General features: G+C 41.8%; 1 long non-coding RNA gene across 1 annotated transcript; it reads left to right on the forward strand.

Moving 5' to 3' along the window:
• Window positions 1-12,288: 12,288 nt before the first annotated feature.
• On the forward strand, window positions 12,289-14,782 carry LOC143436662 (uncharacterized). The gene is made up of 3 exons (XR_013106531.1): window positions 12,289-12,419; window positions 12,997-13,094; window positions 14,613-14,782. It is a non-coding gene; the product is annotated as an uncharacterized LOC143436662 (long non-coding RNA).
• Window positions 14,783-23,843: the final 9,061 nt, after the last annotated feature.

The raw sequence follows: 23,843 nt of genomic DNA on the forward strand, positions 1-23,843 counted from the left end.
TCCTTCCAGCCCCTGACCTGGATGGTCCTATCACTGAGAACTCCTACAGACTCACTTTCCCCTGAAGTTCTGTGCTTTAATCTTCTATGCACTGGGGTTGAGATGACACAGGGTTCTTGTTTATCACTCACACACTGCTTTCATAGTGTTCTCTCTCCCCCCTCCCTGGATAAACTCTTTTTCCTCAAGCTCTTTCTCCCTCTCTACCTTTCTTTTTTCACTTCTCTATTCCTTGGCGTTTCTTCCAATCCTTTCCCTGTTCCTTATGATTTCAACACAAACAGGCATCTGATAAACCTCTTTAAAAACTCCCCTCTGTCAACCACCACCAAAGACACAAGCTCCTAGGCTAGTCATTTCTATTTAGGAGAGATACTTGTTTTCTTAACTAATAAACAAGCGCTTTTGTGAACCTTACATCTTGGGTTGGGGTAACAGCTTCTACAAGGTCATAGAGGATTCCCAACTCCCTCTTACTTAAGGGGTGAATACTCCTTAGATCCTCATAGCCCTAAACTCATCTGTAAACTGGAAAAGTGGGAGGGTATGAGAAGGAACAAGAGGGTAATTTTTAGAGGCCAGGATTAGAATGGGCATAGGCTTCTATTCATTTTTCTTTTGCCATATCTACCCAGTGGCTATTGTGTGGTTAGAGTTTTGGTAATGGGCACAAGCTAGGGTCATCTGGGAAAAAGTAATCTTAGTTGAGAAAATACCTTTATCGGTCTCTTGGGGGCAGTGATTCTTGATTAATAATCTATGTATGAGGACCCAGACCACTGTGGGTGGTCCCACTTGGGCAGGTGGTCCTAGGCTGTATAAAAGAGCAGGCTGAGCAAGCCAGTAAGCAGTATTTCCTCATGGTCTCTGCTTCATGTCTTACCTCCATGTTACAGCCTTGACTTATTGTCCTGACTCCCTTTGATGATGGAATAAGTAGAAACAAACCCTTTCCTCCCCAAGTTGCTTTTGGTCATTGTGTTTTATAGCAATAGAAAGCAAAGCAATACAGTGATCTGTATTACTGTAAAACAATAACACAGCTAATCAGAACAGAGGAATACATTTAGTGGTGAACAACCACTGTGCAACTGATGTTGTTCTTTTGTTCTTTTACTGGTTTCTCATGCTTACCTCCCACATCTCCAGCTCACACTGTACATGCCTCCTTCTCTACACCAGGACACCTATCCATCTGTTCACTGGGACACCTATCCATCTATTCATTGAGATATCTATCCATCCATCCATCCATCCATCCATCCATCCATCCATCCATCCATCCTTACCACTTTTGGCTGTCTTTTCATCCTCACCTTTCTGGAGTCTGTCTAAACGGCCAGATGGCATACTTACAATGTTTCCAGGAGTCTGATCACTGTTCCTTTGCATCTTCTCTGGCACTGTCACTTGCCAATGCCTCAACAGGCTTAGCTGCATCTGAATAACAAATATGTCTGGGCACAAAGTTCCAGTACTCTCAAAGACTCTGCTGCTTCATGCTCAAGTTGTTGAACATTAGTGAGCTGATTTGTCAGGCAACTAGACCCATTTCCTTGAAATGGATTATCCCATCCTTCCAAATGTCCTTATACTACCTCATCCACTCTCTGTATGCCTTTGATATCACCTCCCCGGTTATTACTTCCAGATTACAAGCTTACTTTCTGCTTCACAGAGAAAATTGGAATATAAGGGGTCCAGAGACTCACATCAGTATATCAAAATCTGTATATGCTGCATCTACTGCATCCCATAACAGTTAAAGTCTGTCAAAGTGTCCATATATTCATAGATCTCATCCCCTCACAATCTCTTCAGAGAAGCCCCCAGGTAGCTCTCTTTCTGTCTACATCAGCAATGCCTCATCTCACTAAACTTCCTCATCATTATACACAAATGTCATCACCACCCTTATATGACTGGGGATGATAAGGGAATGAATGAAGAACATGCACAAAGACACATAGACAGAAAAGCTGAGGTCAGCTAGTCAGATGCACACTCTGTTGGAGCTGCAGTAACTATAGTGTAACCAAAAACATCAGTGAGCTCCGGGTTTGATTGAAAGATCTAACCCAAAGAGTAAGGTAGAAGAGTCATGGAGGAAGATTCCGGATCTCACCCTCAGGTCTTCACAGATATTAGGACATATATGTGCTTCGTGCATACACAAATGCATGCACACACATGTGAACATGCATGCACACTTGCATGCATGAACATATGCATAAAAGAAAAAACCTGGCAGAAAACTTGCACTCAATTTCCTCCAGGACAGATGTGCTTCACAGTGCCTCCTCTACCAGGTCTTACTCCAGCTGTGGGGAGCCCTGTCTCCCAAGTTCCTATAGGCACTACCTCACTTGTCTTCTCTCTTCTTTGTGCCCACCCTCCTGGAGTCCTCCCTCAGTGCTTCACTGCTGTCCATACTGGTCCCTCTAATGCAAGTCCTACCCTTTCTCTGCTCTGGACTTCAATGGCTTACTGTCTTCGTGTTAGAGCTCCTCTCAAAATGACCTTCAAGCCTCACAAACTCTATTTTCTCTTTAATTCCAATCACCCGTTCCTCCACATTATGGAGTCCACCCTGAAATTGTATCCTCCATAAACATCTGGCTTTGCACTGTGTGGTTCCTCTGCTAAAATATTCTTGTCCCATACACTCAAGCAGCAAACCTTTGGCTTCTCCAAAAACATATTCAATGGGCCACCTTATCATTCAGGAATAGAGATATAGCTCAATTGTAGAGAGCTTCTTTAGCATGCATGAGGCCCTGGATTTGAACTCCAACAATGAGGGAAAGAAATGTTGTGGCATTGTATTACATTCTAACATTTTTCTAATTAACTTACCAATTTATTCTTACATGGTCTGTCTTTCCCCTCCAGAATAAAACTCTAAGATGGCAAGGAATTCCCAACACTTGCAGCCATGCACAGTAAACACGTTGAAGAACTGAATGAATGACCTCATTTTTTAATGTTCCTCAGGCCAGTGCTGTGTACCCAGAGGCATTTAGTAAATTTTCTCTACACAAGAATATTAAGTCATTCTGTAACTTTTATTGTAGATTGTTATTTTTTAAGACTATCTAAATCTCTCAAGCCAGACAAGAAATGTTATATATTTTTTGTTTGTTTTTGTGGTTGTTGTTATGGGGTATGTGTATGTTTTGTGTGTATGTGCCCATGTATATGGAGGTCATAGGTCAACCTAGGTGTTGTTCCTCGGGAGTCTTCCACCTTTTTCTTTTGAGACAGACTCTCTCATGGGAATCTGGAACTACGTGGTTAGGCTGACTGGCTAGCAAGCTCTAACACAATCCTCGGGTCGCTGTTTTTCCAGTGTTGGGATTATAACACAAGCTTTTAATGTAAGCGCTGGAGCTAGAACTCAGGGCTCCTCATGCTTGTGGGCTAAGCGCTTTCCCACTTAGTTACCTCCCCAGTCCTGACTCATTTTAATATTGAAATACTGCAAAGGCATGTGTGAGAGTCCTCTTAATCCCTCACGCTTGCTACCCCCACACAGCTGCATCTGGCCAACTAACAGAGGCCCTTATCTCTGGAGGCCTCTTTCCTCTGGCCCACAGGTTCTCAACCCTCTTGGAGTAGTTGAATGACCCTTTCACAGGGGTAGCCTAAGAACACCAGAAAACACAGGTATTTGCATTATGGGTCATGAAGGAGAGAGGCAAGAAGTAAGAGGGATTAATCTGGCTACCCTGAGCAAGAGACTTCGCTGTTTGCCAAGCAGTGCCCTGGATGTCTGGATGTGTTTCAGTGTCAGAGTGGAGCTATGAACTGCAAAGGCATCCTCTTTACAGATGAGAAAACTGAATAGGAGAGAGGCTGAGTCATGCCCAGGTCACACAGCTGGCAAATAGCCATGCTGGGATTCAGACTGTCTGAGTGACCCTGGAGTTCGAGTCATTCCTTTATGTTATGTTATATGTTGACTATCCAGTCATTGATAGAACCTCAAAAAATATGTCTTGTAATTGCTACTTGGAGATCTTTCCCCACCCCCCTTTTAGCTTCTTGTTGCAAAATAAAACTCAGTTTAGAAAATCACACAAGGCACAGCTTAGTGATGTATTACAAGGAGAGCCCCCACCAACAGTCACCCTCAAAACACCATGTGGTGCCCTATTCGGGTAATGCCTTCACTCCTCACAAAACCATTCTGACTTCAAACATACAATAAGCTTATATTGTTTTTGCACTCTTGGAACATGAAGGTGTGTCCCAAACACCAGAGTATTTATCTGTTCGCAACTTTGACCTGTCTGTTATATACCTCATGTTCAATAGGCTCCCTTTCTTAATACTTACTGGGCATTTGACCTGTAGACCTTCTACCATCTGCCCCTGCTGGTTGCGAGGCCTGGCGCAAATCATCATGTTTTCTGCCTTCCAGATTTCCTCAAATAGAAGCTGGTGAGTCTCTAGTTTGGGCTTTGGCAAGACCCTGGGTGGTGATTTGTCCTCTCATCCCAAGCCATGGGATGTCTGGTTGTTTCTCTCTTTCTCATGAGAGCGGGTGTAGATGCCCTATGCCAAGATGTGTTTACTCAGACTGGAATACAAGATGGCGTGGGATCCAGTTTTTCCATTTTCTTCTTGTTGATAGTTACTCTATTGGAACACACTCATAAAAAGAGCCTTTTCTTAAAAACCACACAATTAGAAACCATAATATACAAACAAAAGACCAGTGAGACAAAAACAAAACCAAAACCAATATAAGACAAAAAGTCTGCAAAAATATTGTTGAGCTTTTTTTTTTGTTGTTGTTGTTGGTTATTTACTGCTAGCCATAGGGTCTTCCCTTAAGTGTGGTTAATATACCCTGGTAAGACACCATTGGCTTTTTTGTTTCGTTTCATTTCATTTCGTTTCATTTCATTTCGTTTTGACTCTTTCTCTTCCTTCCTTCCTTCCTTCCTTCCTTCCTTTCTTTCTTTCTTTCTTTCTTTCTTTCTTTCTTTCTCCCTCTCATTCTCTTTCTTTCTCGTTCTTTCTTTCTTTCTTTCTTTCTTTCTTTCTTTCTTTCTTCTTTCTTTCTTGCTTCTTTCTTTCTTTCTTTCTTTCTTTCTTTCTCTCTCTCTTTCTTTCTTTCTTATTCTGTTTTTGTATAGTTGCCTGTTTGCTTTCTAAAGAGACAGAGAAAGGACATGGGTGCAGGTAGGTGGGAGTGGGTGGGCGGGAAGGATCTGGGAGGGGTTAGTAGAGGAGAAACTGTGATCAGAATATATTGTATAAAATTGTTTTTTTTAACAAAAATGTTTTTTAAAAAGCTTTCCTTGTTTGTCTCACTACTCAGTGGGACATGCACATATAAAAAGTAGACCAAATATTTTGTTCTTTCCATTTATCTATGGTTTCCTCCCAAACCTGTCAACTCCCTTATCTTCTGAAGAGTTCAACTTTTAACATTAAGTCATTCATTAGCATCTGCAGAGAGCTGACTCCAGGAACACACATGGGTACCAAAATCCGCAGATGCTCAAGTTTCTTACAGGAAATTCAAGGCGATTACATGAGCTGTGCACATCCTCAGAACTACTTCAGATCGTGTTGGGTTTACTTATGGCCCCGTTGCAAATGGCATACTGAGTCAATGGCTGCTCCCTTGCATCATTAGGGAATGAGCACAAGAAATAAAGCAAGACAGGTACATATTGTTTCTTCTTCTTCTTCTTCTTCTTCTTCTTCTTCTTCTTCTTCTTCTTCTTCTTCTTCTTCTTCTTCTTCTTCTCCTTCTCCTTCTCCTTCTCCTTCTCCTTCTCCTTCTCCTTCTCCTTCTCCTTCTCCTTCTCCTTCTCCTTCTCCTCCTCCTCCTCCTCCTCCTCCTCCTCCTCCTCCTTTTCTCCTTCTCCTTCTCCTTCTCCTTCTCCTTCTCCTTCTCCTTCTCCTTCTCCTTCTCCTTCTCCTTCTCCTTCTCCTTCTCCTTCTCCTTCTCCTTCTCCTCCTCCCTCTCCTCCTCCTCTTCCTCCTCCTTCTTATCTACAGATAATTGAAACCACAGATATGAATCACAGATAGAGGACCAGATGTCCCTTTAGGAAATTTTTTCAAATTAATTGATGAGACTCAAATAATTACAATTATTCTTCTCAAAATCCAAAATTTCCCTTCTTTGGTCTGTGGGTATTTCTTCAAGTCAACTCCTGAGTGTTTCTGATGTGATCTTGTGGTTCCTAAAAGCGTCCCTGACTAGCTAGCAGGACAAAATGAGAAACATCTTGTACATTTCCCATCTCAAACTAAGAAATGTCCATTTTTCTAGCATCCTGTAGGGAGAACTAGCACCTCAGGAGCACATCTTTATGCTAGGGATGCCATGACCCCTGAGTTGGTCATTGCTTTTGAGCCTTGTAGATAAATGGAGCCAGAAAATCCAGGCATGCACATACTACATGCATTTTGCATGTCCTCACTGCTAGTCTAGAGTCCCTTGAGCACAGCCCACTATTTGACATGCAGCAGCCCATCTTAATGTTTAAAAGGCTTAGGGAGAAAGGGAAAAAATTTTTCAATTCCATTAGAAAATCAGTCCACGACTCCCTTCAGTGTTCTTTCTCTCCTGTCCCCCCTCCCTCCCTCCTTCCCTCCCTCCCTCCCAATTTTGTTAAGAAGTGTCTGCTATGAAGATACTATATTTGATAGCCCATTTTGGCTTTCCAAAAAACATCACCAAATAGTCTTTATGCACGTGTGTGTGCGTGCATGCATGTGGTCTGGAAGGTTCTGCTGGAGATACAGGCTGCTTCTCAGAAGAAAAGCCAGCCCACCCACACTTTGCCCTTACACTGAAAGCTGGCTACTTGCATGTCCAGACTAAAGAATGCTCTATACAGATCAGATCAATAACAATGCACCTCCTCATTAAGGGAATTAATTAACAAGTATGACCATGAATCCTAATTTTGGCTGAAATAATAGGCCATAAAAGAAGTAAAAGAGGTTTGGAGGAGCACTAGGTTAAGAAAGAATAAGAAGCAGAAACATAGGACAGCTTCTGTAAGTCAATTTCTTTTTCACGCTAATGGTAGCTGAAGAAAAACTGCTTTAAAACAGTGTGCGCAGGAAAGCAGGCCCAGGGGCTAAACACCGCACGGCACAACTCATGCAAACGTTTTGCATGCTGCAATGCACTACACAAACAAACCAACTCTATGATTATAGATATTACTTAATTAAATTCAGAACTTCTTTTATAATTATCTTAGTCAAGTCTATGTGCCTTTGTATGTCCTTTTCAAATGAAAGGTGCTGAAACTTGAGAGCACCCAGGCTGGCTGCCTCAGCATGCTTACAGGGACAACAGGGGGATGACTGTGATTATCATTGTCTTAAAAAAAAAAAAAAAAGAGCTGGAGGTTGAAATGGGGCCAGCCTCCTGGACTTCCCACCAAGAGAAAGCACAGGGCACAATCTTCATAGGTACACAAATGCATACATGCCCCCCTCTCCTTTGTTTACTGGAATTCAGGCCACAGGGAGTTTAAAGAGAGAGGCAGAAGGTCTCAGAAAGTTCTAGAGAGTGTAGTATACTGTAGTGGGGTACTGGGACCTTGAGGAGCCAAAAAAACCAAAAACTGAAAAACAACAAACCAAACCAAACCAAACCAACCAACCAAACAAACAACAACAAAAAAAAATCAGGCAGGAAAAATATGTGTGCTATGCCAGGAAAACTGAAAAACAAATGAGAGTTTTTAAAGACATAAACCAAAGAGAGCAATGGACAGATCTCCTGTAAGACTCTAATTATGCAGCTTTATGGGCGGAAATCACAGCAACACTGAGCTATTCTAAGGAAGAGACTTCCTTGGGTGGGGTGTTGATGAAGGACTTATAAAATACATGGGGATGTTGTGGCTATGGATGGGTTAGTCTGGAGTCTTTCGGAACATCACTTTCTCTAGACTGGAATCTCCGACTTGTTTGGAGCAAACCTTTTCCAGAAAGCCATGAGAGTGTCCCTCCCACTTCAGTCAGCAGGGACCACTGTCTGCACGTACCAGGAGAGGTTCCCATAAAACTTCCTAAAGCAATTGAGAAAGAATTGGTGAATGTGTGACCCAGGACTCTAAAACAAAATCAATTTACACAATTTACTCAAAATTTCTCCATTGTGAGAGGACTAGCAAAGCAAATGTTGGAAATCCTTGGCTTAGAAAACAGATTTTCTGCACTCTTCTAATGCAATACTAACATGAGAGACAATCAAGGAGAAGGGATGTGATCAAACCATGTTATACGACGTAATTAAATAAAAATAAATTAATAAATAAAATGAAACAGATCCACGCACATGCATGCACACACATGCACACCCACATACACACACATGTACACGTGCACGTGCGCGTGCGCGTGCACACACACACACATGCACGTGCGCATGCACACACACACACACGTGCGCATGCACACACACACACACACACACACACACACACACACACACACACACACACAGATTACAAACAGTTGGGGAATAAACTGCCTAAATTTTAAAATATGAACATCAGAGGTAAGTTGCCTGGCCTCAACAGCTGGTTTACTTTGGTCCCTTCTCCCCCACTCCCCCTCTTCCCCTTTCCTTTCCTCTTTCTCTTTCTATTTTTCTCTCACGATTCAACTTAGTGTTCCAGAATGCTCTTTTTTTTTTTTTGTCAAAAAGAACATAAGTGTGCTACCCAAAGTAATTGTCAACATGAAGACCCCTGTGTCCAGTGCAGTGCCTCTGACCCCTAGCCCCAGGAGTGCAGTCTTCCTGTCACTACAGAAGAGCCACAGAGATGTGGCCTCTTGATGCTGCATCTTACCTGCTTGGGTTTGTACCCACAGCCACTTTTTCATGGCTCTCCATCTTTGCACTTCCATCCCCACCCCTAGCTATTTCTCAGTTTTCTTGCCAGTGGCCATGAGGAGCTGCTGCCTAAATTTCTGACTCCAGAGTCCTGTTCTTGTGTCCAACCGTCCACTCCTGTCTCCTGACTGGAGGCCTTACAGTTCCTCACAGGTCTAATAGGAATCAACAAACTGGGTTGTGGCTACCGTCCTTTCGGGTGGGGAGAGAGTCTAAAGTTGCCTTGCACTGAGTCATGGGCTCCAAGTATGTCAGGAATGTAAGGACATAAAGGAAGGGGTTGTGCTGTAGGAACAATTAGAGGGACACTCCAAAGAAAGGGCTCCTGGAGCTTCAGGAAGATTTCTTCAGTGTTTATAGTTATAGAAAACTGTCCTTTCACAGTAGAGGAAAACAAAACAATATAATAACAAAAAAATAACAAGAAAAAACAGAACCAGTGAGAACCTGCAATTCTAGTCACTGAAGTGATACTTGGACAAAAGCCATACTTGAATGAGATGAGCAGCTTTGGACTTGGGTTGAACAAACAAGATATTTAAAGCAAATCAAAATAATCTTATGCATAGATGCAGGGAGGGGAGTGGGTGTACTTCTTTGTGTGGCTGGAGAAGCCCTTTGTACGGAAGGCCTGCATTCCCAAGACCATTTAGAATGAGAGGAAGCTCAGAAGGTGAGGACCATTTCTGAGAGCTGTAGTCAAGTCATCAAGTCCACCACAACAGTTGCTGGGACTAAAGACGAAGCAGAGCGACCCAGCAAAATGAACCACAGGTGGGAAGAGGAGGAAAGGGGGGGGGCTGTAGAAAATGAGATACTAAAACAGGTGCCTCAGAAAAGAGAATAAACCAGAAAAGATCAAGAGTGAATAGCCCTACTGTCCGGTGGGAAGGGCCATGAGCTCTGCACCAGAGGTCAATGTGCTGGAAAGAGGGTTTAAGGCAGTGGTTCTTAACCTGTGGGTCATGACCCCCATAGGGGTTACATATTAGATATTCCGCATATCTGATATTTACATTATGACTCGTAACAGTAGCAAAATTACAGTTAAGAAAAAGCAATAATATTATTTTGGCATTGAGGGATCACTACAAGATGAACTTTATTAAAGGGTTACAGCATCAGGAAGGTTGAGAACCACTTCCTAAGGGAATATCAATGCTCTGTATGCCTGTGGATCGAAGAGGCTCTCTGTAAATTCCCAAGTTCACAAGAGCACAAAATGCCTCACAGATGTTAAATTCGAGCAACCTATGGGGTTATTTTCTATTTATACTGCCAATAGTTATGAGTTTCCTCATCTATAAAATGGGGATAGGCATAGCACTGCCTCAGTTAAGGTTGGTGTGGGCTTTATAGGGGTTAGTACTGGCAAAAGCAGTGCCTGTAACATTAATAAGCATTCTGTAAACAAGGGCCTAATAATTACAGTGATTATTACCATCAATATCATCAACACTTTGGGGCATCTAACTTGTAACATTTAATTTATGTGGGTGACTGTAGGCTAGGGTTGATGAGTTTTCTTTTTAGTTTAGGGTTCAGAGGAAGTATGATCAAAGGCCACTAAGTTTGCACAAACTGGGGCTGTAATAGAACAAGGCCATCCCCTTGTGACTTAAACACAGCAAGTGTGGGAAAATATTGCTTCTGTCTTAAGCCTGTAATGTAATACTCATGTGGGGGTAGCAACACTCAAATATGCTGCTTCTGATTTTTCCATAGTTTACATTTTATTTATTTATTTTGCATGTGTGTGGGGGAGGTAGAAAATGTGAAACTCAAGGGACAACCCACAGGGATTTGTTCTCTTCTTCCACCATGGGGACTTTGATCATGCTTTCCACCAAGCCCTAGGCTAAAAAGAGAACCCATCAGGGATTGAACTGAGGTCATTGGATTTGGTGACAGGCACCTTTGCCCTCTGCCATCTCTCTAGCCCTTCTTCATAAATTGATGGTGTATACTAATTATAATTTAATTATAAAACAGTTCAATTGTGAAATTGTATATCTATATATAACTTACTTTGGTCATATTTCCCCATATTACTCTCTGTGCTTCTTTTCCCCCTACCAGCCTTTTCCTCTTTGCAAATAGTCTCCCCTCTGCTTTCATGCACACGAGAGAAAACACACAATATTTGCCTTTTTGAGTATGGCTTCTTTCACTTAACATGATAATCTCCAGTCCCATTCACTTTTCTGCTAACAACATGACTTCATTCTTCCTTATGGCAGAATTGCATAAATACATACCACATTTTGTCATATGTAAGAAAGTACATAGGCTGATTTTTGTAACATAGCTATTGTGAATAGTGACACAATCAACACAAGTGTGAAGGTGTCTATATTGCATAGCAACTTTGATTCCTTTGGCTACATATCTAGATTTATCATATGGTAGATCTACTTTCAGTTCAATCTCTGGTGGGTTCTGTTTTTTTAGCCTAGGGGTCAGTGAAAAGTATGATCAAAATCCCCACAGTGGAAGGAGAGAACAAACACCTGTGGATTATTTATATGACTATTTGTGTGTGTGTGCACAAGAATGCACATGTGCATATGAGGCTTTACACCAAGGCCAGAAGAGGGCATCGGATGCCTTAGAGCTGAAATAACAGGAGTCTGTAGTATGCTTGGCTTCTTATGTGGGGGCCAGGATCTGAACGACTGTTCTCATGATTGTACAACAACCATCTTAGCCCCTGAACTATCTCTCTAGCTCCCTGAGTTTAATTTTTGAGTTTGTTTGTTTGTAGACAGGCCCATACTCTTTTCTGTGGTGGTGGCATTAATTAATATGTTCTTGCTCTGTATCTTAACAAATAAGTAATTTGCTGATACAGGCTTATCTGGGAGTTGCTGAGATGTTCAATTTCTTTTACAGAGTAGAAGCCATTCTGTGGGAGGGAAGGTATGGTTTGATTCAGAATGTAAAATAGTGACACATTTGAGGGTATAGCCTTTTGCTCTCCTTGTAAGCAGTGAATGTTTTTGGTGCTGGAGCTGTGGTCAGTTAAGCCCTAAGATGAGTTCATGTAGAACTGTGTGGTCTGGCCTTCTCACAGCCCAGGTCAGATCTTCTCTATGAAGATAAAAGTTATCTCTGATCTTCACAGTAAGTGCTTGATAAATACCTGGCCATACATTCTTCAGAGAGGGTAAAGTATTCCTTTCCATTCTATGCAGAATAAACAGAGCAATGTATGCCGATAAAGAGTTACTCTGGGCCCTAGCAGCAGGAATGCAGAGAGGGTAATGTGCCAAATCGTTATGTCAAGTCCAAGGGTGCTAAGTGCAGCAGGGAGGGAGACTGGGCTTTCACTCTAGCTACCCACTGGCTTTTCAGAAAGCTGGTTCTTTCCCCTGCCCAGTGGGGTGTGCCTGTGTGAATATCGGATAGCAGGCCAATGATAGGACAGCTGAAGCTGGCTTTCTGACAATACATGAAAAAGACAAGCTAGACTCCTAAAGGAAAGACTTCGGTCATCAGTCACAGCTCTCAATGCTCCTTATATAATTAGCAGGTACTGGTTCTGATATGTGGACTATTTTAATGGTGATTTGCATGTTGCACCCATTGATGTTGAAGTACCTCATGCTTAACCCCCATGTAACAGTTAACATCTTAGAGAAAATCTCAAGGGTCAATTATGCTCCAGGAATACTAAGGTATTTAGAATTTGAGTGACTGGAACATGAAGGAGTTGGGAGATGTTTGAGGGGGTGTGAGTCACAGATTAACTTGAGAAGCACATGATTGAACAAAACTCATTGGGCCTCTGCTGCAGGACTTCTCAAAGCCCTAGTTGTGCATGTATGAGATTCCATGTGCATGTTTTGTCTTTATACTATGCATATCATATCTATTATGTGTCTTCCCCGTGAATGTGGGCTTTGTTATGTGAGTGTTTGTTATGTGAGTGTTTGTTATGTGTGTTGCCTTCTACTGTACAGAGTATAAATGGGAAAGCTTATCTACTTGAACTTCTCAGATGTGCTTCTTAAACTGTGTTTTCATTTGCTGCATTAAAAAAAAAAAGAAAAATCAATGTGCTTTTAGACTTGGTGGAACAATTGCTTGCATCTATCTTTGGTTCTAAGGAATTTGTCTGGGTTTACATAGAAGACATGTCTATAACGTGCACATAATTCCCTATCAAGTCTGTAGCCAACTTGAAGAGCATTCATGTGGAAACTGAGTAAGTAGACCTTGATGTAAATAATGCGGCAGAATGCTAGTTCCTTAGGCAGCGTTCTGAGAGACACACGGCTCTAGGGATGGGCATAGTGCGCAGATGGCAAGCACTGGCTCTTTACACAAAGCAAATTATAGACAAGAACATTTTAGAGACTCCCATTCAGAAATGGTCTCACTTTCATTTTTCATTTGTGTTTTAATTCTTTCTCATAACTGTAATGTGGACATTGCACAATAGTTCCTAAACCCTAAAGAACCCCAAGCTCATTTCCAGCTTGCCAATACCATTGACAACAAGCCCAATACCTTGATTTCCTCTCCTGGCTCATCTCACACCACAGGCACTTGCAGTTTTCTTTCCAGCCTTCCTAATCTCCCAGCAACACTGAAGGAAGCAATGATAAACAGAGGCAGCCAAGACCATGCTGCCAAGTCCCCATCCTGTGTCTATCTCTCTCTAACTTTGTGATTCTAAATCTGGCTCAGAGACCCATTGCTAACATTTTTTATAAGCTAATGGAAATTTCATTAACTCTAACACCAAAACAGCTTTGCTTTTAACCCAAACACATTAATTATATCTATTTTTTAAGACCATCTCAAACTGATCAGAAACTAGATGTAGCTGATGAACTAGAAATGGATGAGAGAATGAATTCCACTTAGAAAAAAATCCAGTTAATGAGCAAGCTAGAAGTCTTTAGAACATGGAGTACATAGAGAAAAATAACAATTAAAATGTTTACAATGATGAGACAAACATGTCTAACAGCAATAGAAACTGTTCTTCACAGTGGCATCACTTCCTCCTAAGTTAGACTGTATTATCTGATCCTCCTGGTGCTGAATTTTATATACACACACACACACACACACACACACACACACACACACACACCATCTTTATTCCTGTGTTACAGTTAAAAGGCCCAGAAATGTTAAGCGGATTTGTCATGGCCAAATGGGTGAAGTGTGAACCTGCCATTTTACACATTCTACCCTGAAAGGGAGGCTGTATTAAATTTCTGTCACTGTGTAACAAATTAAACACCAGGTTAGTGGCTTCAAAGTAATACATCCATTACTCCATAGCTTTGTGGTCTAAAGTCACTAGTCACTGCTCAGGGTCATACAAGGAGCAGACCAGTCATGGGCTCAACTGGGCTGTTTCTGGATGCACCCTGTGCCTGTGGATTGAGGCCCTTGCTATTTATCTGGTTCCCTGGTCTTAGCTAAGGGTTATTCGGACTCTGTCAGAACCCCTCAGTCTTTTATCATGTGGTACCTACTATTTCAAAACCAGAAAGAGACCCCTCTTTCCAGCTGGATACAAGGGAGTCTAACAATAAAATTGGGAGTAGTCAGCTCATTGTCTGCCTATATTCTGTTTGCTAAAAGCAGCTCAGGGGTCTATGAACTCTCAGAAGGAAGGAATTTATACAACAGTGACTCACTAGGGTTTGTCTTTTAACTGTGCCTCTATGTGTACTAATGTCCTGTCTTTGCTTTCTTTCTTTAGTTGATGGCTATCATCTGCCTCACAGGAGCATTAAGGCATCAAGCTGACGGTAACTTGTGTGCCTTTCCCCTGGATTAAAGTAGACAATACGGACCCATAAACCTGAGGTTTTCATGTTTACCGAAAATCTGTGATTTCATTGTTGAGTAATTTGAGGTCAATGTTAAATGAATTCCTAGTAAACAAAGAGTTTCGTTGAACACTTGACTCTAAAGATCAATTTTTCCTGTGGCCAGTTTATGATTAGTGAAGTTATTTTAAAATAAGTAAGGACCATTTGAGAGTTGGGTTATTCCAGCTAGTAGCCGTAACAACAGATGAGGATTTTACAGTAGTATCAGGCAGAAACAAACCCCTTTGTAAAGATTGTTGTGACAACCTCCAGAACGGATATTTATAATCTTCCAACTGCTCAGAGGTGTAACCATACATGGGTCACCGAGGCTCAGCTCTTCCTAATGCAGAATTACACTGGCTATGCTAAGCAAATCCTTCAGGGTTACAAAAAGAAACATATGCAAAGAAGCATGGGACGATTCCGCAGTAGGAGGTAAGAGCTGGTCTTAGCACAGGTATTCAATGCACCCAGGCTCAGAAACATCCAGTGCTGCTTGCTTACAATCAAAACCACAGTGATCCGTGGAGTGGCTGACTTCTAACCTTCTCTGCGGTCATTTTACATTGTATGTTCTGTTCAACACAGGCTCTGGCTGGGTCAGTTAGCACAGCAAGGAACACAATTTCTCCCAGCCTCCTAAGATGATTGGTTTCCTCACGCCCCACACAGGGTGGGAGTCAACTTCTGAGCCTGGTCTTCAGGTGGTAGTGAGTTAAGAGGAACCTCTGCTGCTCCAAAGCGCCTCATCACAGCTGATTAGTGATCGCAGTACAATGGCAGAGACTATGAGGGATGTTCAATTAAAAGATGAGGTGTGAGTAAGAGCCGTTACAGACGTCTCAGGCTGGGGAGATAGTTCAGGGGACAAAGATGCTTGCTGCTCAGGCCTGACAAGCTGAGTTTGGATCTCCAGAACCCTACAAGTTTCTGTAACTCTGAATGCCTCTCTGGACATCTCCATATAGGGAAGTAGGGACAAGAGAATCTCCAGATGCAGATGGAAAAATGAAGGCCAGCATCCAGAAGCTGCCCTAGACCTCCATGAATGTACCCCATACACTCACCTTTCTCTCTTTCTCTCTGTCTCTTTCCCTCTCCTTCCCACCGTCTATATCTCCCTCTGAACCATGTAAGTACTTGTCAAGAATCTGGCTGACTAGCTCCATTCCACCAGAAACTGAACATCCTGTCTGACTCCTTGACTCTGGATGTTCACTCTCTGAACCTGTGAGGACATAGCTGACAAAGCCATCCATTCCTTGTTATCTTGTTCTGGCAGCCTGTGTTAAATAATAGTTTGAAAAGGGAGTATTCTTCATAGAAAGAGAGGGGGTATGAAGGCCTAAAACTGAAACAGGAGCTAGTGATTAAAAATGAGAGACAGAGAGGAGAGAGTGAATGGTGGCAAGCCCCCAGAAAGGCAAGAAGATTAACCAGAGGGAAAGCTGACTAAGTTAAGGTGGATGGAAAGAATTTTAAAAGAGAAGAGCAAGCAATATTCATGGTGGCAGTGGACAGAAGGATTGTTGTCACAGTGAGGGTGGATGGGGAGAGAAGCATGCTGGTCAAAGGTGCAGGTTCTTGTTAGATGGGATGGGTAAGTTCTCCCATATATTAGAAACATGATCAGAGGGTAGATCTTATACACCCCCACAAAATATGAGTATATGAGATAAGAGGAATGTTCATTTGCATGATCTAGTCATTTTCCAGGGCAACAGAATCAAAAGAGTTTTAAATCCTAATTTCACAGCAAGAAGGAAATGTTGTTTGTTGTTGTTTTTTTAACTTTGACCAAGTTAAAAGTTACCATGCCTTGCCATACACCTTGTACCTGACAGAGGAAGCTGCATGTGGAGCTGGGATAAACAACTCTCAGGCAAGCTGCCTAGGAAGGGAAGAAAGATCTTAGTGCAGGGCTGTTGTACAAAGAGAAAAAAAAAAGGGCGAGTGGCTGGAGCAGACAGAGATTCAAGTGGTCTGTTACTATATGGGAAAAACCAAACAGTTTTAAAATGACAAAGCAGCACATCTCAGCACCCCTAAACATCAGAGAATCAGAATCACTATGGCATGGCCTCCCATTCTAGTTAGAAAGACTTTCTAAAAATGCTTTCAGTTGAAATCAAATTACATTGCTTCCCCCATCCTTTGCTCTTCGTCCCTCCCTTTCTCCCTCCATCTTTTCCTTCTCTCTTCCCCCTTCCTCCCTTCTCCTTCCCTCCCTTAATCCTCCATTTTTTCCTTCTCCCTCCCTTCCTCCCTTCCTTCCTTTCTTTCATCCTCCCTCCATGTCTCTCTTTATCCCTCTCTCCCTTCCTTCCTTTCTTCTTCTTTCCCTTCCAATTTTTCCCATCTTCCACCCAAGTTAAGAGATGGTAGCTAGACCCATCTGTGAGGACAAGGATATGACTTAGAAGTAATTAGTTAGGAATTGTTCTGGGCTAGCAACGTAGTGGTGGCAGACTTTTTAGCAAAATGAATAATATGTTGGCAAGCATGTGGAGAAATAGAGACTCTAATATACTGCTGACAAAAGTAAATCAGTACAGCATTTTTTTTTTTTTTTCAGGAAAAAAAGGTTTAGGACTCCCATATTATCCAACAACCTATCTAGTACATTGGCTCTCAACCTGTGGGTCACGACCCTTTTGGAGGCCAAAGACCCTTTCACAGGGGTCACATATCAGATGTCCTGCATATTACATATTTACATTACAATTTATAACAGTAGCAAAAATGCAGTTATAAAATAGAAACAAAATAAACCTATGGTCAACAGGCCACAACATAAACTATATTATAAAGGGTCATACCATTATGAAGGTTGAAATACACTAGTAGGTGTATTTAAAAGAAAAATAATCAGTCTGCCAAGTAGACATCTGCATTCATGTTTGTTTAATCACTTATCATGAGCTATGCTGTACAATCAACTAGGTGTTACTCCATAGGCGAGTGGGTAAAATACACAATAAAAATATTCAATGAAATATTATTCAGCTACTAAAAGAATACAGTGATGTTATTTGCACCAAGATGGGTCAGACAGAGGACATTTTACTAAATGGAAATATCAGCATGGAAAGTCAACATTATATGTTCTCACTTGCACGAGGAGGCCAAATAGTAGACCTCAGAGAAGAAGAGAAGTGAATGGTGTTTACCAGGAGGACCTGGGAAGGTGGTGGAGGGAGGCTAATGAACAAATACAGAGAAGCAGTTGGATAGGGGATAATTTCAAACTTTCTAAAATGCATGAGGGTAAGTATGTTTGAAAAAAAAATATACATTTCAACACAGATAGTAGAGACTGGGACTGCTCCCAAGCCAAATAAATGATAAATATCTGTGGTGGTTTGAATATGCTTGGCCTAGGGAGTGGCACTATTTGAAGATGTGGCCTTATTGGAGTATGTGTGTCACTGTGGGCATGGGCTTTAAGACCCTCGTCCTACCTGTCTGGAAGTCAGTCTTCTAGCAGCCTTCAGATAAAGATATAGAGCTCTCAGCTCCTCCTGCACTGTGCCTGCCTGGACCCTGCCATGTTCTTACCTTGATGATCATGGACTGAACCTCTGAACGTGTAAGCCAGCCCCAATTATATGTTGTCTTTGTAAGAGTTACCTTAATCATGGTATCTTTTCACAGCAATGGGAACCCTAAATAAGATGATATCTTACATGATATATGTTGCTTATCCCAGTCTGATCATCACACATCACACACACACACACACAAACACACACACACACACACACACACACACACACACACACACACACACATACACACACACACACACACACACACACACACACATATATATATATATATATATAAATTTTACATTTCAATCTATAAGTATGCTCTCCCTGTCAAACAAGAATTCTTTTGAAGGTGGATTGTGTAAGGTGGCCAGAGATCAAGAGAAAATCTATCATCATGGGAGACATTTGATTATATTTAGATGCTTCTCAGGAAAATGTGATGTTTCAATAGATATACATGTCTAAAAAGAAGCCATGACTAGAGTAATGAGTTTTTAAACAAGGAAGCCGGTGACCGTGCTGCAGATGGAAAGAGCTAAGGGGAAGAAATGCCTACTGCTACTGAGAGCAGAAACCCATTCTAGCCTAACATTTGGATTCCTGCCTGAAATTACTTCTTTGTTCTAGCCTAATGTCAGATTCCTACCTGAAGCCTATTTCCTTGTCCTTGGCCAATGTCAGATTCCTGCCACGCAGCCCCCAAAGCTCTCCACATCTCTCCCCTTTTTATTTCATAAATAAGACTAAGGCTGTCTTAGGTCATTCTGACAAGAATGCCTTCCTTACTCATCATGGAATATGCACTATCAAAAGCAATGCACGTCTGTCTTAAGTTGATGAGGCTCTGTGCAGAATCTTACCGTCTTTGGCTTGCTAGCTTGTTAAATTAATAACTGTGTCTGGGGGTCCATTTTCAGTTTCAAGCCATGTACTTTGGTTGCCAACATATTGATGTTGATGACAAGCTTTAACACAATGGGTAGGAATAAAAGTATTCCCAGGACAAGAAGGGCTAGCATGATCAAGCTATATATGCCATTCTTGAAGTTTGACCAAAATGGAAATACTGATCTCAGGCCATGGATAATTTTATTGGCAGTATCTGCAGCATCAAAAGCTCAGCAGAAGTAATTTCAGGCAGGAATCTAAATCTTAGGCTGGAACAAAAAAGTAGGCTTCAGGCATGAAAATGACTTTGGGCTAGGACAGAGAAGTAGGCTCAGATATTTTAGTCATCCTGAGAAGCCCTTAGAAACAGTGATCATGGGAGTGATCACTGGAGTTTATTTATTGCCTTACTCGTTCTTTGACTATTTGTGTTTATTGTCTTGCTTGTTCCTTGACTATTTGCATCTATTGTATTGATAGTTCCTCAACCTAGAACTGATGTTATTACTTGCATGTAATTAAAATGGTATAAAAGCAGATTGGAAAAAAAAAAATGAAAGAAACCTGTGAGGATGGGGATGTGGGCCAGCTCTTAGGAAGTTAGGGGAGTGTCTACTTCTTTCTCTTCTCTGAGTATGGAGTGATGAGAATGTTGATTATCTTTAGTCCATCCTTCTACAACACTCAAACATCATGGTGCCATAAATGAATGATGAATGGCATCCTCATTTCTTCATCACATTATAGAAAAATGTGTTTGGCATCTTAATACTATAGAAATAGAATGTGTAATCAAAAATCTTAGACTTCCAAACTGTACAGTAAAAAAAATCTTATTTTTGTTTAAAGAAATATATATATTTAAAGAAATATATATATACATATATATATATGTATATACATATATAAATATATATATATTTCTTTAAACAAAAATAAGATTTTTTTACATATATATATATATATATATATATATATATTAGAAAAAAGACTGAAGAAGTATGGAAATATTAAAAGTTATTCAATTGTCACTCAAAATGACATTTGTTTTCTATTTCTATAGAAATGAATGTGTGTGTGTGTGTGTGTGTGTGTGTGTGTGTGTGCATATGTTCAGGGACACTCATCTATAGTATACATAGACAATAGAGGATGAGGTTGAGCATTTTCCTCTATTGCTTTTCTCCTTGTCTTTTGAGATGGTCTGTTTCAGCCGGCCCGGATGGACAGCTGGCCCCAGGAGTCGACTTGTTTCTGCCCAGCCAGCTCTGAGGTTACAGGTGCTCATGCCTGGCTGGGCCCTTCTGTGGGTGTTTGGGGATATGAACTCAGATCACTGTGATTATGTGGCAAGCACTGCAGCCACTGGGTTATCACCCCAGCCCTTTACACAAATTTCTAAGTTTTGAATAACAGGAGTATTTTTTCCATAAATGTATTTGTAAAAATTTTAAAAATTACAATAGCAAAGATTTAGGGGGTTAGTGTTTTGAATGTGCCAACATGTAACACTCGCAGATTCTTTAAGACAGTAGAAACTGTTGAAATACCACGCAGTAAAGTGGTTTGCTTTGGCACCGTGTTGCTTTCCTCCTCTCCAAAAAGGAAAGCAGGAAAGTATTAATTTGTTTGTACTTGCATTATAATGACCTAGCCCCAGAAAGAAGTGGTGTAATTAAAAGAGTGCCGATTGCTTTTATTCATTTAAATGCGTTTCTATAGCAATAAGGAAGCTGTCTTTCTAGTTTTATATGCTAGTGATTCAGTGTAACCGTGGGTGGCCCCTCCTGTCCTGGTTTTCTCCTGTGTTGACTGAGATTGATGGCCCAGCTCATGCTGTGCTTCGAAGATGATCAGACTGAATTAAATTAGATCTAGTGCAGCTGTGTGGCTGAAGGAGGCTGCGGGGGTGACTTCCCCAGTGTCTTCTGGACTCCAGCTTTATTGCTGGCAGCCCACATTAGCAGCAAAAGCTGGCTTAAACCACTGGCTTGTTCTCAATGCCCGCAAATAGCTGCACCACCTCTGCAGATGGCCCGTGAGGGCACAGCTCCTACTTGGCAGTGATGGCTCGTAGTTGCCAGCCAGGCCCCAGAAGTTTAGGCTTAGTTTCTGAGAGCTGGTGGTGAGATGCAGCCATGGGGTCCTGTGATCATCCCTGTGGCGCCAACAGCCACACTGAGATCAGCCCACCCCCAGGCCCTGCCTGGACATGTTCTGGATGCCTCTTTGAACAAACTTGAATAATAAGATTTTATGTCTCTGAATACCAAAAGCACTTGTAGGTGATCTGGACTTAGCAGGCTGAATGTTTTTCCAAACAAATGGTTTATCACTGATTCTTTTAGCTAGTAAAATAAAATAAAACAAAGTAAAGTAAAGTAAAGTAAAATAAAGTAAAGGGGGTCAGGGAGGAGAGAAGTTGGAGAACGGAAGCAGGGAAGAGTCTTCTTTTGTTAGGAACCTCAATAAGATATGCACGGACCTCAACAACAGAGCAGTATGCACTGCTGGTTTGTGCGTTAGCAATTAAAGAGAAAGGCAGAACTAGGTCCCATGCACTGATGCTTTCTATCAGGGCACATGGTAACAAACATGGGGAGAAAACCCTATTCTTCCTCATTATATTGAGACAGAGTCTAATGTGTATCTCGGGATGGACTGAAACTCACTCTGTATCTGAGGATGACTTTTATGCTTGATCCTTTATGCTTCACTCTGTCTCCACTTCCTGAGGTCTGTGGTTATGGGCATGTGCCTCCCCCCTCCAGTTTATGAGGTATTTAGTACAGAAGCCATTGTTTCGTGCCGTGGTTCTCAACCTGTAGGTCATGATCCCTTTGGGGTTCAAATGACCCTTTCACAGGGGTCATCTAAGACCAACAGAAAATACAGATAGATATTTACATTATGATTCATAACAGTAGCAAAATTACAATAATGAATTAGCAACAAAAATAATTTTATGGTTGGGGTCACCGCAACATGAGGAACCGTGTTAAAGGGTTGCAGTATCAGGAAGGTTAGCGGTGGCAAGCACTCTATCCACTGAGCTACACCTTCAGATTCCGAAAGGGACCCCTCAGGATTCACCGTCAAAGGCTTGTCCTCGCCTGGATTTGGCTTCCTTTTGTCATTTTTGTTATTGTTGTAGTTTTCTGGTACTAGCAGTTGAACTCAGGACCTTAGCAATGTCGAGTCTCCACTAAGGCACTACCGCTCCCCCACATCCTTATTCTTCTTAAGCATCAAGGTCCCTAAAACACTAGCAGGGAAAAGAGAGTGGGATTTGAAGCCTTTATGCTATCAGTCACTTTGCAAACTAGGGGAGTTAGTTAACCGTTCAGGGACCTAAGTTACTTCCTGCTTCTATAAAGGAAGCACCAATCATTGTTCCAGGGCATCTGTAAGGATGACATCTGAACACACGGCCACTTATTTTGGCTGGCATGGATTGTGGACCTACTTTGTGCCTGAAGAGCCAGGCTTAGAGCATCTTCACTGACCATTTGCTTCTCAAGACCCATGTGACCTTTCTACAGCATTGCTCAACCAATACCAGGTTCTTCCCTCCATCTCTTCCCTGTGGTCCACCCTTCCTCCACTGAGCAGATTATGACCCTGGACATCAATTCTTCATCTTTACTCTGACAAGAGACAATCTTCTTCTGCTTCTTCATACTGTGCTTCCCCCCAAATTCTGCCCTCTTCATCTTCCTTCTCCTTCTCTTTCTCCTCATCTTTTCCCAACTAGTTCTCCCCATCACCCTAGTTAGCTACATTTTCCAGCACTAGGGATCCTGAACCAACGTGTCATTCCTCTTCCTAGAATCCATCCCCAAGAGAATCATATCCCACATGTGAAACAAATTTAGTCATTGTGCAAATGAGTTCTGTGGCCAAATTCCTAATTCAAAACCTAACAGAGGCCAAGGGTGGGACTGGGAAAGTGAGGTCAGTGTGCTGGCTCTGTGCTGCAGGGGAGAGGGGGGAAGCTAAGATCCAAAGGAAGACTGCTAGCCTGGGCATCAAGCGTGCTTAGCTCCAGCCTTAGAGCTCTTCCTGAGTTCTGTGGCCTCAGGAGACTGAGGTCAAATAAGACATGCTAAACAATGGCGCTGAGGCCAGTGTTCACTCAGCCTTCCCAAATCCACAGTGCACTTCACTAATTCATCAGTCCATTCTTTCTTATAGATCCCAAGTTAGACTTAGCACTGTGGATAAAAAACATCACACAATCTAAGGCAGCCGGGCAAACAGTTGCTTTTATATCTCTGAGCTATAATCACAGTACCTCGGGTGTCATCTTATTTTATGACATGGATTTGTTTCATCAGTTTCTAACTGATGAACATTACCAGAAATGAGCATCATGGCTTCCTAGATACCAACAGTACATAGCTACAGTCCTACCACATCTCTGTACAAACTGTGGGATGAACCTGCAATCATATCAAAAAGTTCGTCGTGACTCCATCCCTCCCACAGATGAATGAAGCTTAGTGCCAGCCTTTAAGGCTTTGGGGCCCATCACTGACTTGTTGCAATTTTTCTAGAGCATATCCCATGAGTCTTGTTTTTACCATAGGTAACCAACTAATTCCACACTATCAAGTCTTCCCCTACTTGTCTGCTTCAGTCTCTGCCCCATTTGTGAATCCTGGCCCTCTCTGT

Source organism: Arvicanthis niloticus, chromosome 23, assembly GCF_011762505.2.
Source record: "Arvicanthis niloticus isolate mArvNil1 chromosome 23, mArvNil1.pat.X, whole genome shotgun sequence".
NCBI classification, from domain to species: domain Eukaryota; kingdom Metazoa; phylum Chordata; class Mammalia; order Rodentia; family Muridae; genus Arvicanthis; species Arvicanthis niloticus.